This window comes from Oncorhynchus kisutch, linkage group LG14 (assembly GCF_002021735.2).
Source record: "Oncorhynchus kisutch isolate 150728-3 linkage group LG14, Okis_V2, whole genome shotgun sequence".
NCBI lineage: Eukaryota > Metazoa > Chordata > Actinopteri > Salmoniformes > Salmonidae > Oncorhynchus > Oncorhynchus kisutch.
In genome coordinates this window covers 9,335,478-9,347,977 of record NC_034187.2, presented here as the reverse complement: position 1 = coordinate 9,347,977, position 12,500 = coordinate 9,335,478, and the positions used below count along the sequence as shown (strand labels likewise).

At 41.6% G+C, this 12,500-nt stretch overlaps 1 protein-coding gene across 2 annotated transcripts in view; it reads right to left on the bottom strand.

The window, feature by feature from the left end:
* LOC109878620 (neurexin-3a-like) overlaps positions 1–12,500 on the bottom strand; it is a 665,512-nt gene that overhangs the window by 75,594 nt on the left and 577,418 nt on the right. The gene's annotated exons all lie outside the window — the stretch shown is intronic.

Below are 12,500 nucleotides of genomic sequence, written 5' to 3'. Positions count from 1 at the left end.
ATAAGTAATTTGGACAATAAAAGTCTACATTTGGAAAATGAACATGCTCCTGTTATGAATTCAAAAATCATTATTACAAACCCTAATACCACAACAACTACTACTACTATTACCACGATTAGAACATCTACCTCTAATATCTCTACCTACTAAAATGATAACCTGTCATCCTCATCATTACATCAGTACTACCACACCCATCATCATTACTACTACCACTGCCATTATCATTACTACTACCACTGCCATTATCATTACTACTACCACTGCCATCATCTTTACTACTACCACACCAATCATCATTACTACTACCACACCCATCATCATTACTACTACCACTGCCATCATCATTACTACTACCACACCCATCATCATTACTACTACCACACCCATCATCATTACTACTACCACACCCATCATCATTACTACTACCACCATCACTACCATTACTACTACCACTACCATCATCATTACTACTTCCACTACCATCATCATTACTACTACCACTGCCATCATCATTACTACTACCACCATCACTACCATTACTACTACCACTGCCATTATCATTACTACTACCACTGCCATTATCATTACTACTACCACTGCCATTATCATTACTACTACCACTGCCATTATCATTACTACTACCACTGCCATTATCATTACTACTACCACACCCATCATCATTACTACTACCACACCCATCATCATTACTACTACCACTGCCATTATCATTACTACTACCACTGCCATTATCATTACTACTACCACTGTCATCATCTTTACTACTACCACACCAATCATCATTACTACTACCACACCCATCATCATTACTACTACCACTGCCATTATCATTACTACTACCACTGCCATTATCATTACTACTACCACTGCCATCATCTTTACTACTACCACACCAATCATCATTACTACTACCACACCCATCATCATTACTACTACCACTGCCATCATCATTACTACTACCACACCCATCATCATTACTACTACCACCATCACTACTACCACTATCATCATCATTACTACTACCACCATCTCTACCATTACTACTACCACTATCATCATCATTACTACTACCATTACTACTACCACCATCACTACCATTACTACTACCACTATCATCATCATTACCACTACCACCATCACTACCATTACTACTACCACCATCACTACAATTACTACTACCACCATCTCTACCATTTCTACTACCACACCCACCATCATTACTACTACCACTAACATCATCAATACTACTACCACTACCATCATCATTTCTACTACCACCACCACTACCATTACTACTACACCACCACTACCATCATCAATACTACTACCACTACCATCATCATTTCTTACTACCACCACCACTACCATTACTACTACCACCACCACTACCATCATCATTACTACTACCACTACCAACATCACTACTACTACCACCATCACTACCATTACTACTACCACCACCACTACGATTACTACTACCACCACCACTGCCAGTACTACTACCACCATCACTACCGTTACTACTACCACTACCATTACTACCACCACTACCATTACTACCATTACTACTACCACTACCTTTACTACTACCACCACCACTACCATTACTACTACCACCATCACTACCAGTACTACTACCACCATCACTACCATTACTACTACCACCACCACTGCCAGTACTACTACCACCATCACTACCATTACTACTATCACCATCACTACCAGTACTACTACCACCATCACTACCAGTACTACTACCACTACCATCATCATTACTACTACCACCATCACTACTACCACCACCACTACCATTACTACTACCACTACCATCATCATTACTACTACCACTACCATCATCATTACTACTACCACTTCCATCATCATTACTACTACCACCATCACTACCATTACTACTACCACCATGACTACCATTACTACTACCACCACCACTACCATTACAACTACCACTATCATCATCATTACTACTACCACCATCACTACCATTACTACTACCACCATCACTACCATTACTACTACCACCATCTCTACCATTTCTACTACCACACCCATCATCATTACTACTACCACTAACATCATCATTACTACTACCACTACCATCATCATTTCTACTACCACCACCACTACCATTACTACTACCACCACCACTACCATCATCATTACTACTACCACTACCAACATCAGTACTACTACCACCATCACTACCATTACTACTACCACCACCACTACGATTACTACTACCACCACCACTGCCAGTACTACTACCACCATCACTACCGTTACTACTACCACTACCATTACTACTACCACCAACACTACCATTACTACTACCACCACCACTACTACTATCACCACCATTACTACTACTACTACCATTACTACTACCACTACCATTACTACTACCACCACCACTACCATTACTACTACCACCATCACTACCAGTACTACTACCACCATCACTACCATTACTAGTACCACCACCACTGCCAGTACGGCTACCACCATCACTACCATTACTACTACCACCATCACTACCATTACTACTACCACCATCACTACCAGTACTACTACCACCATCACTACCATTACTACTACCACCACCACTGCCAGTACTACTACCACCATCACTACCATTACTACTATCACCATCACTACCAGTACTACTACCACCATCACTACCAGTACTACTACCACTACCATCATCATTACTACTACCACCATCACTACTACCACCACCACTACCATTACTACTACCACTACCATCATCATTACTACTACCACTACCATCATCATTACTACTACCACTTCCATCATCATTACTACTACCACCACCACTACCATTACTACTACCACCACCACTACCAATAAAAGTCTACATTTGGAAAATGAACATGCTCCTGTTATGAATTCAAAAATCATTATTACAAACCCTAATACCACAACAACTACTACTACTATTACCACGATTAGAACATCTACCTCTAATATCTCTACCTACTAAAATGATAACTAACCTGTCATCCTCATCATTACATCAGTACTACCACACCCATCATCATTACTACTACCACTGCCATTATCATTACTACTACCACTGCCATTATCATTACTACTAACACTGCCATCATCTTTACTACTACCACACCAATCATCATTACTACTACCACACCCATCATCATTACTACTACCACTGCCATCATCATTACTACTACCACACCCATCATCATTACTACTACCACCATCACTACCATTACTACTACCACTACCATCATCATTACTACTACCACTACCATCATCATTACTACTACCACTGCCATCATCATTACTACTACCACACCCATCATCATTACTACTACCACACCCATAATCATTTCTACTACCACTGCCATCATCATTACTACTACCACACCCATCATCATTACTACTACCACCATCACTACTACCACTATCATCATCATTACTACTACCACCATCTCTACCATTACTACTACCACTATCATCATCATTACTACTACCATTACTACTACCACCATCACTACCATTACTACTACCACTATCATCATCATTACCACTACCACCATCACTACCATTACTACTACCACCATCACTACAATTACTACTACCACCATCTCTACCATTTCTACTACCACACCCATCATCATTACTACTACCACTAACATCATCAATACTACTACCACTACCATCATCATTTCTACTACCACCACCACTACCATTACTACTACCACCACCACTACCATCATCAATACTACTACCACTACCATCATCATTTCTACTACCACCACCACTACCATTACTACTACCACCACCACTACCATCATCATTACTACTACCACTACCAACATCACTACTACTACCACCATCACTACCATTACTACTACCACCACCACTACGATTACTACTACCACCACCACTGCCAGTACTACTACCACCATCACTACCGTTACTACTACCACTACCATTACTACTACCACCAACACTACCATAACTACTACCACCACCACTACTACTACCACCACCATTACTACTACTACTACCATTACTACCACCACTACCATTACTACTACTACTACCATTACTACTACCACTACCTTTACTACTACCACCACCACTACCATTACTACTACCACCATCACTACCAGTACTACTACCACCATCACTACCATTACTACTACCACCACCACTGCCAGTACTACTACCACCATCACTACCATTACTACTATCACCATCACTACCAGTACTACTACCACCATCACTACCAGTACTACTACCACTACCATCATCATTACTACTACCACCATCACTACTACCACCACCACTACCATTACTACTACCACTACCATCATCATTACTACTACCACTACCATCATCATTACTACTACCACTTCCATCATCATTACTACTACCACCATCACTACCATTACTACTACCACCATGACTACCATTACTACTACCACCACCACTACCATTACAACTACCACTATCATCATCATTACTACTACCACCATCACTACCATTACTACTACCACCATCACTACCATTACTACTACCACCATCTCTACCATTTCTACTACCACACCCATCATCATTACTACGACCACTAACATCATCAATACTACTACCACTACCATCATCATTTCTACTACCACCATCACTACCATTACTACTACCACCACCACTACGATTACTACTACCACCACCACTGCCAGTACTACTACCACCATCACTACCGTTACTACTACCACTACCATTACTACTACCACCAACACTACCATTACTACTACCACCACCACTACTACTACCACCACCATTACTACTACTACTACCATTACTACTACCACTACCATTACTACTACCACCACCACTACCATTACTACTACCACCATCACTACCAGTACTACTACCACCATCACTACCATTACTACTACCACCACCACTGCCAGTACTACTACCACCATCACTACCATTACTACTACCGCCATCACTACCATTACAACTACCACCATCACTACCAGTACTACTACCACCATCACTACCAGTACTACTACCACTACCATCATCATTACTACTACCACCATCACTACTACCACCACCACTACCATTACTACTACCACTACCATCATCATTACTACTACCACTACCATCATCATTACTACTACCACTTCCATCATCATTACTACTACCACCATCACTACCATTACTACTACCACCATGACTACCATTACTACTACCACCACCACTACCATTACTACTACCACTATCATCATCATTACTACTACCACCATCCCTACCATTACTACTACCACCATCACTACCATTACTACTACCACCATGACTACCATTACTACTACCACCATCTCTACCATTTCTACTACCACACCCATCATCATTACTACTACCACTAACATCATCATTACTACTACCACTACCATCATCATTTCTACTACCACCACCACTACCATTACTACTACCACCACCACTACCATCATCATTACTACTACCACTACCAACATCAGTACTACTACCACTACCAACATCAGTACTACTACCACCATCACTACCATTACTACTACCACCACCACTACCATTACTACTACCACCACCACTACCATCATCATTACTACTACCACTACCAACATCAGTACTACTACCACCATCACTACCATTACTACTACCACCACCATTACGATTACTACTACCACCACCACTGCCAGTACTACTACCACCATCACTACCGTTACTACTACCACTACCACTACTACTACCACCACCACTACCATTACTACTACCACCACCACCACTACTACTACTACCACCACCACCACTACTACTACCACCACCATTACTACTACCACTACCATTACTACTACCACCATCACTACCATTACTACTACCACCATCACTACCATTACTACTACCACTACCATCATCATTACTACTACCACCATCACTACCATTACTACTACCACCACCACTACCATTACTACTACCACTACCATCATCATTACTACTACCACTACCATCATCATTACTACTACCACTTCCATCATCATTACTACTACCACCATCACTACCATTACTACTACCACCATCACTACCATTACTACTACCACCACCACTACCATTACTACTACCACCACCACTACCATTACTACTACCACCATCACTACCAGTACCACTACCACCATCACTACCATTACTACTACCACCATCACTACCAGTACTACTACCACCATCACTACCAGTACTACTACCACCATCACTACCATTACTACTACCACCATCACTACCATTACTACTACCACCACCACTGCCAGTACTACTACCACCATCACTACCAGTACTACTACCACCACCACCAGTACTACTACCACCACCACTACCAGTACTACTACCACCACCACTGCCAGTACTACTACCACCATCACTACCAGTACTACTACCACCATCACTACCAGTACTTCTACCACCACCACTGCCAGTACTACTACCACCACCACTGCCAGTACTACTACCACCATCACCACCGTTACTACTACCACTACCATTACTACTACCACCACCACTACTACTACCACCACCACTACCATTACTACTACCACTACCATTACTACTACCACCACCACTACTACTACCACTACTATTACTACTACCACCACCACTGCCATTACTACTACCACACCCATCATCATCATTACTACTACCACCACCACTACCATTACTGCTACCACTACCATCATCATTACTACTACCACCATCACTACCATTACTAAACTACTATCAACCCTACGACTTGTACCACTACTATTTGTAATAATACAGTTTTTTACAATCACTTTGGCACTAATTTCGGAACTTTGATGTCATTTTTCAAAACTCTAGACACAAAACCCACAACCAATGATCAAAGTGCAAATGTTTTAAAACTCTTAACACTTATTCCAATTGCTTGGATACAATACACATAAAGCTAAGATCATTTGTTCATTGAACTAAAATCACCTGTTCAAAATTACACCACTTAACATCAAAGTATTACCATTTCTAAATGCAATTCACACATTACATCTGAGATGACTGTCTATTCATTGCATTACAATGATCTAACTATCAACTGATACAACTGCTCAAAATGATACGTGACTGTTGCGTTACTCTTAATGCATAGTTTTACGGAAACTGACGAACAATATTCCATGTTTCAATCATGAAAGTTTTAGGATAACGAGATCCATTGACACCAATTACCGTGGAACATGAACCAATTGGACTACATTATTTATGGATGTAATTTTTTCACCATCATTCTTTATCAGACACTCTTTCTACGGTCCCATGTACTACATTTCCAGACCATGTTTTCAGATTTGACATTACTGTACACTCACCGGCCACTTTATTAGGTACACCTATCTAGTACTGTGTAGGACCCCCTTTTGCCTCCACAACAGCCTGAATTATTAAATGCCCTTCTGCACACCACTGTTTTAAACAGCTGTTATTTGAGCCTTTTTGGCCTTTCTGTTAGCTTGAATGAGTCTGGACATTCTCTTCTGACCTCTCTCATTAACAAGGTGTTTCTGCCCACAGAACTGCCGCTCACTGAATGTGTTTTGTTTATCGCAACATTCTCTGTAAACTCTAGAGACTGTTGTGCGTAAAAATCCCAGGAAGGCAGCTGTTTCTGAGATGCCGGAATCCCCATGTGTGGCATCATCAATCATACCACGGTCAAAGTTGCTTAGATTACTCATCTTGCCTGTTCTAATGTTTGGTCAAACAACATCTAAAGCTCTCTACTCTATATACTCTATATATTGAGTTGCAGGCAGCCACATGATTCACTGTTCGTATGTAACCGTCCTTGGTGAGCTAAATCAGGTCTGTAGAGCTGATGGCGTGACTTATGTCATTGTGTGGGATAATGTCAGGTTCCACCATGCTCAAATGGTGCAAGCATGGTTTCAGGCCCATCCACAATTTACCACCCTGTGCTTACGCCCATACTCTCCTTTCCTTAACCCGATTGAGTAATTTTTCTCCACATGGAGGTGGAAGGTATATGATAGGCGCCCTCACGAACAAGCCACCCTTCTCCAGGCCATGGATGACCCACGCAATGACATCACGGCAGACCAGTGTCAATCCCGGATTCGCCCGAAGATTCTTCCCAAGATGTTTGGCTAATGAATACATCCATTGTGATGTGGATGAGAACCTGTGGCCACATCCACAAGACAGGGTTGATGGAAATATAGAAGTACAGTAATCAATCTTTTGTTCTGGTTTTTACAGTAAGCCAGGTGAGGAACACTGCAGTGATGTTTTACAGTAAGCCAGGTGAGGAACACTGCAGTGATGTTTTACAGTAAGCCAGGTGAGGATCACTGCAGTGATGTTTTACAGTAAGCCAGGTGAGGAACACTGCAGTGATGTTTTACAGTAAGCCAGGTGAGGATCACTGCAGTGATGTTTTACAGTAAGTCAGGTGAGGAACACTGCAGTGATGTTTTACAGTAAGCCAGGTGAGGATCACTGCAGTGATGTTTTACAGTAAGCCAGGTGAGGAACACTGCAGTGATGTTTTACAGTATGCCAGGTGAGGATCACTGCAGTGATGTTTTACAGTAAGTCAGGTGAGGAACACTGCAGTGATGTTTTACAGTAAGTCAGGTGAGGAACACTGCAGTGATGTTTTACAGTAAGTCAGGTGAGGAACACTGCAGTGATGTTTTACAGTAAGTCAGGTGAGGATCACTGCAGTGATGTTTTACAGTAAGTCAGGTGAGGAACACTGCAGTGATGTTTTACAGTAAGCCAGGTGAGGATCACTGCAGTGATGTTTTACAGTAAGCCAGGTGAGGAACACTGCAGTGATGTTTTACAGTAAGCCAGGTGAGGATCACTGCAGTGATGTTTTACAGTAAGACAGGTGAGGAACACTGCAGTGATGTTTTACAGTAAGCCAGGTGAGGAACACTGCAGTGATGTTTTACAGTAAGTCAGGTGAGGATCACTGCAGTGATGTTTTACAGTAAGCCAGATGAGGAACACTGCAGTGACGTTTTACAGTAAGCCAGGTGAGGAACACTGCAGTGATGTTTTACAGTAAGCCAGGTGAGGATCACTGCAGTGCTGTTTTACAGTAAGCCAGATGAGGAACACTGCAGTGATGTTTTACAGTAAGTCAGGTGAGGAACACTGCAGTGATGTTTTACAGTAAGCCAGGTGAGGATCACTGCAGTGATGTTTTACAGTAAGCCAGGTGAGGATCACTGCAGTGATGTTTTACAGTAAGCCAGGTGAGGAACACTGCAGTGATGTTTTACAGTAAGTCAGGTGAGGAACACTGCAGTGATGTTTACAGTAAGTCAGGTGAGGAACACTGCAGTGATGTTTTACAGTAAGCCAGGTGAGGATCACTGCAGTGATGTTTTACAGTAAGCCAGGTGAGGATCACTGCAGTGATGTTTTACAGTAAGCCAGGTGAGGATCACTGCAGTGATGTTTTACAGTAAGTCAGGTGAGGATCACTGCATTTCACCTTTAACTGTTTTTTTCTTTTTTTGTAGCAAATTATTTTTGCTTTGATTCAAAGAAAGCCATGTTGTGATTTTATTGTATTTCATCAATAAATGTCATATTGTTCAATGATTCCACTGTTTCTGTAGTATTCTCTCTACTAGTCCTTTTACAGTGACGCATTTATGTGTAGTAGCATAATGAAACACGTATCACATATTTTGTACTACAATGATTGGACGAACAACTACACAGCGAAACAATCGGTATAGTGTGTGTGTTGAACCAATGATTCTGCAAGTGCAAGGTTTCTTTAAAGATATGAATGCACAATGCAATGTTTTGAACATTGGACAGCCTGTGTTACAAGTGATGAGAGTTTTGAAAAATGACCACAAGGTTCTGAAATTAGTGCCAAAGTGATTGTTAAAAGCTGTAATGTAAGAAATAATACTCATAATAAGTAAGTTACTGTTTACTATGCAGATGTTATTATTCAGTGTTTCTCATGCTATGACACGAGAATACATATTGGACTGCAGGAGCATTCGTTGCTCCTTCGCCCATTAGTATTTTGAGTTTTCCTCTGGGTTTAAAATGTTAACATATGGAATAAATGTAGTAATATCTGTGAATAATGAATCTCCTGGTGAGGAATATTTATCACAGTAGAGGAGAAAGTGCATCTCTGTTTCTACCTCTCCTGTTGTGCAGCGACCACATACACACTTCTCTTTGGGTAGCCATGTCTTTTTATGTCTGCCGGTTTCTATTGCCAATCGGTCACTCAGCCTGTACTTGGTAAGGATCTGTCTCTGCTTTGTATCTCTGACAGAGTAGAGATAATTAGCCAATTCATATTCTCTGTTTAGGGCAAGATAGCAATTTAGCTTTGAGATGTTTTGTTTTTAAATGTTGTAAATATGAGTCCTTTGATTGGTTCATGATATTGATTATTTGAATTCCTTCTTTTGAAACAGTGCTGGTCTCTCTCTCTCTCAATTAAATTAAATTAAATTGACTTACTGACTTTATTGACATGGCAAGTTCATTATTACTCAGTATTTCTCTCTCGCTCGCTCTCGCTCGCTCACACACACACACACACACAGATATTGGCCCTGAGTCAGAATGTATAAAAGCGTGTTAGCGGGGAACCTTGGAGGCTTGAACATATTAATTCTTCTCCAGAACCATGGTGTTATGTAATCTTCATGTTAACTAAAGGTCTACAGAGCCGATCTACATGGACATTCCAACGTGTTCTAGTTCTTTCCTAGTTACAGTAATTCATACTGATTGTTGATTGGTTGTGCACTGGGCCTTCTGAGCATGTGGTAGATGTTATACTGTAGCAGCTTGAGGGCTTGTTTCAACTGAATCCATGTACAAAGGTACAGGCAATCCCCCAAATCCCAAACTCATTCCCATCCTCTATCCTCCCTTCTTTCTTTTCTATTCTTCCGTTTCTAATCATTCTCAATGAAGCGTTAGACAACAGAGAAGAGAAGAGCAGTACTGATATATGAATAGACTGTCCTCCTTCAGACACAGAGGAGCACAATTAGGTGACCTCCAAACAGACAGCGTGTTTACCCTTCCTGTTGGCTCAATTAAGACGAGGGAAAGCAAACATGGCTATAAGGGCCACTGTGGGTGTGTGTGCGTGCCTGGGTGCGCGTGTGTTTCCATGAGTGCATGCCTTTGTGTGTGTGTGTGTGTGTGTGTGTGCGTGCCTGGGTGCGCGTGTGTTTCCATGAGTGCATGCCTTCGTGTGTGTGTGTGTGTGTGTGCGTGTGTGTGCCTGTGTGTGTGTTTTACAAAACGCAAACAAGAGCAGCAGCTTGTTGACCTAGCTACTGTTGTGTCTTTAATGAGTATCCCCTGACAGTTCCACCACACACACACACACACACACACACACACACACACACACACACACACACACACACACCATTAACTAAGCCCACACAGAGTTATAGCCCTACAGTTGTATCGTCCTGCTGCACTTAAACACACCCCCTGGAGACATAGTAGTGAGATGGGGAGTGTATGAATACATTGATTGAAGGCCACTCAAACCATTGAGCAACAGTCAGCTTCCAGGGTGTGTCTCTCTACAGTCACAGCGGTCAGATAGTCTGCCACCATGTACTGTCTGTTTAGGCTCAATAGAGCATTTCATTTTACTTTGATATTGTGTAAAGTTTTCCCAATAGATAATGTCATTACTTTGTGTATGGCCAGATTAGGATGGTAGAGGACATAGTCTGTCTCTCAATTCAATTCAAGTGGCTTTATTGGCATGGGAAACATGTGTTAACATTGCCAAAGCAAGTGAGGTAGATAATATACAAAGTGAAATAAACAATAAAAATGAACAGTAAACATTACACATACAGAAGTTTCAAAACAATAAAGACATTTCAAATGTCATATAATATCTATATACAGTGTTGTAACAATGTACACATGGTTAAAGTACACAAGGGAAATAAATAAGCATAAATATAGGTTGTATTTACAATGGTGGTTGTTCTTCACTGGTGGCCCTTTTCTTGTGGCAACAGGTCACAAATCTTGCTGCTGTGATGGCACACTATGGAATGTCACCCAGTAGATATGGGAGTTTATCAAAATTGGGTTTGTTTTCGAATTCTTTGTGGATCTGTGTAATCTAAGGGAAATATGTATCTCTAATATGGTCATACATTGGGCAGGAGGTTAGGAAGTGCAGCTCCTGCATTTTGTGGGCAGTGTGCACATAACCTGTATTCTCGAGAGCCATGTCTGCCAACGGTGACCTTTCTCAATAGCAAGGCTATTTTTTCTCTCCCTCCCTCCCTCCCTCCCTCCCTCCCTCCCTCCCTCCCTCCCTCCCTCCCTCCCTCCCTCCCTCCCTCCCTCCCTCCCTCCCT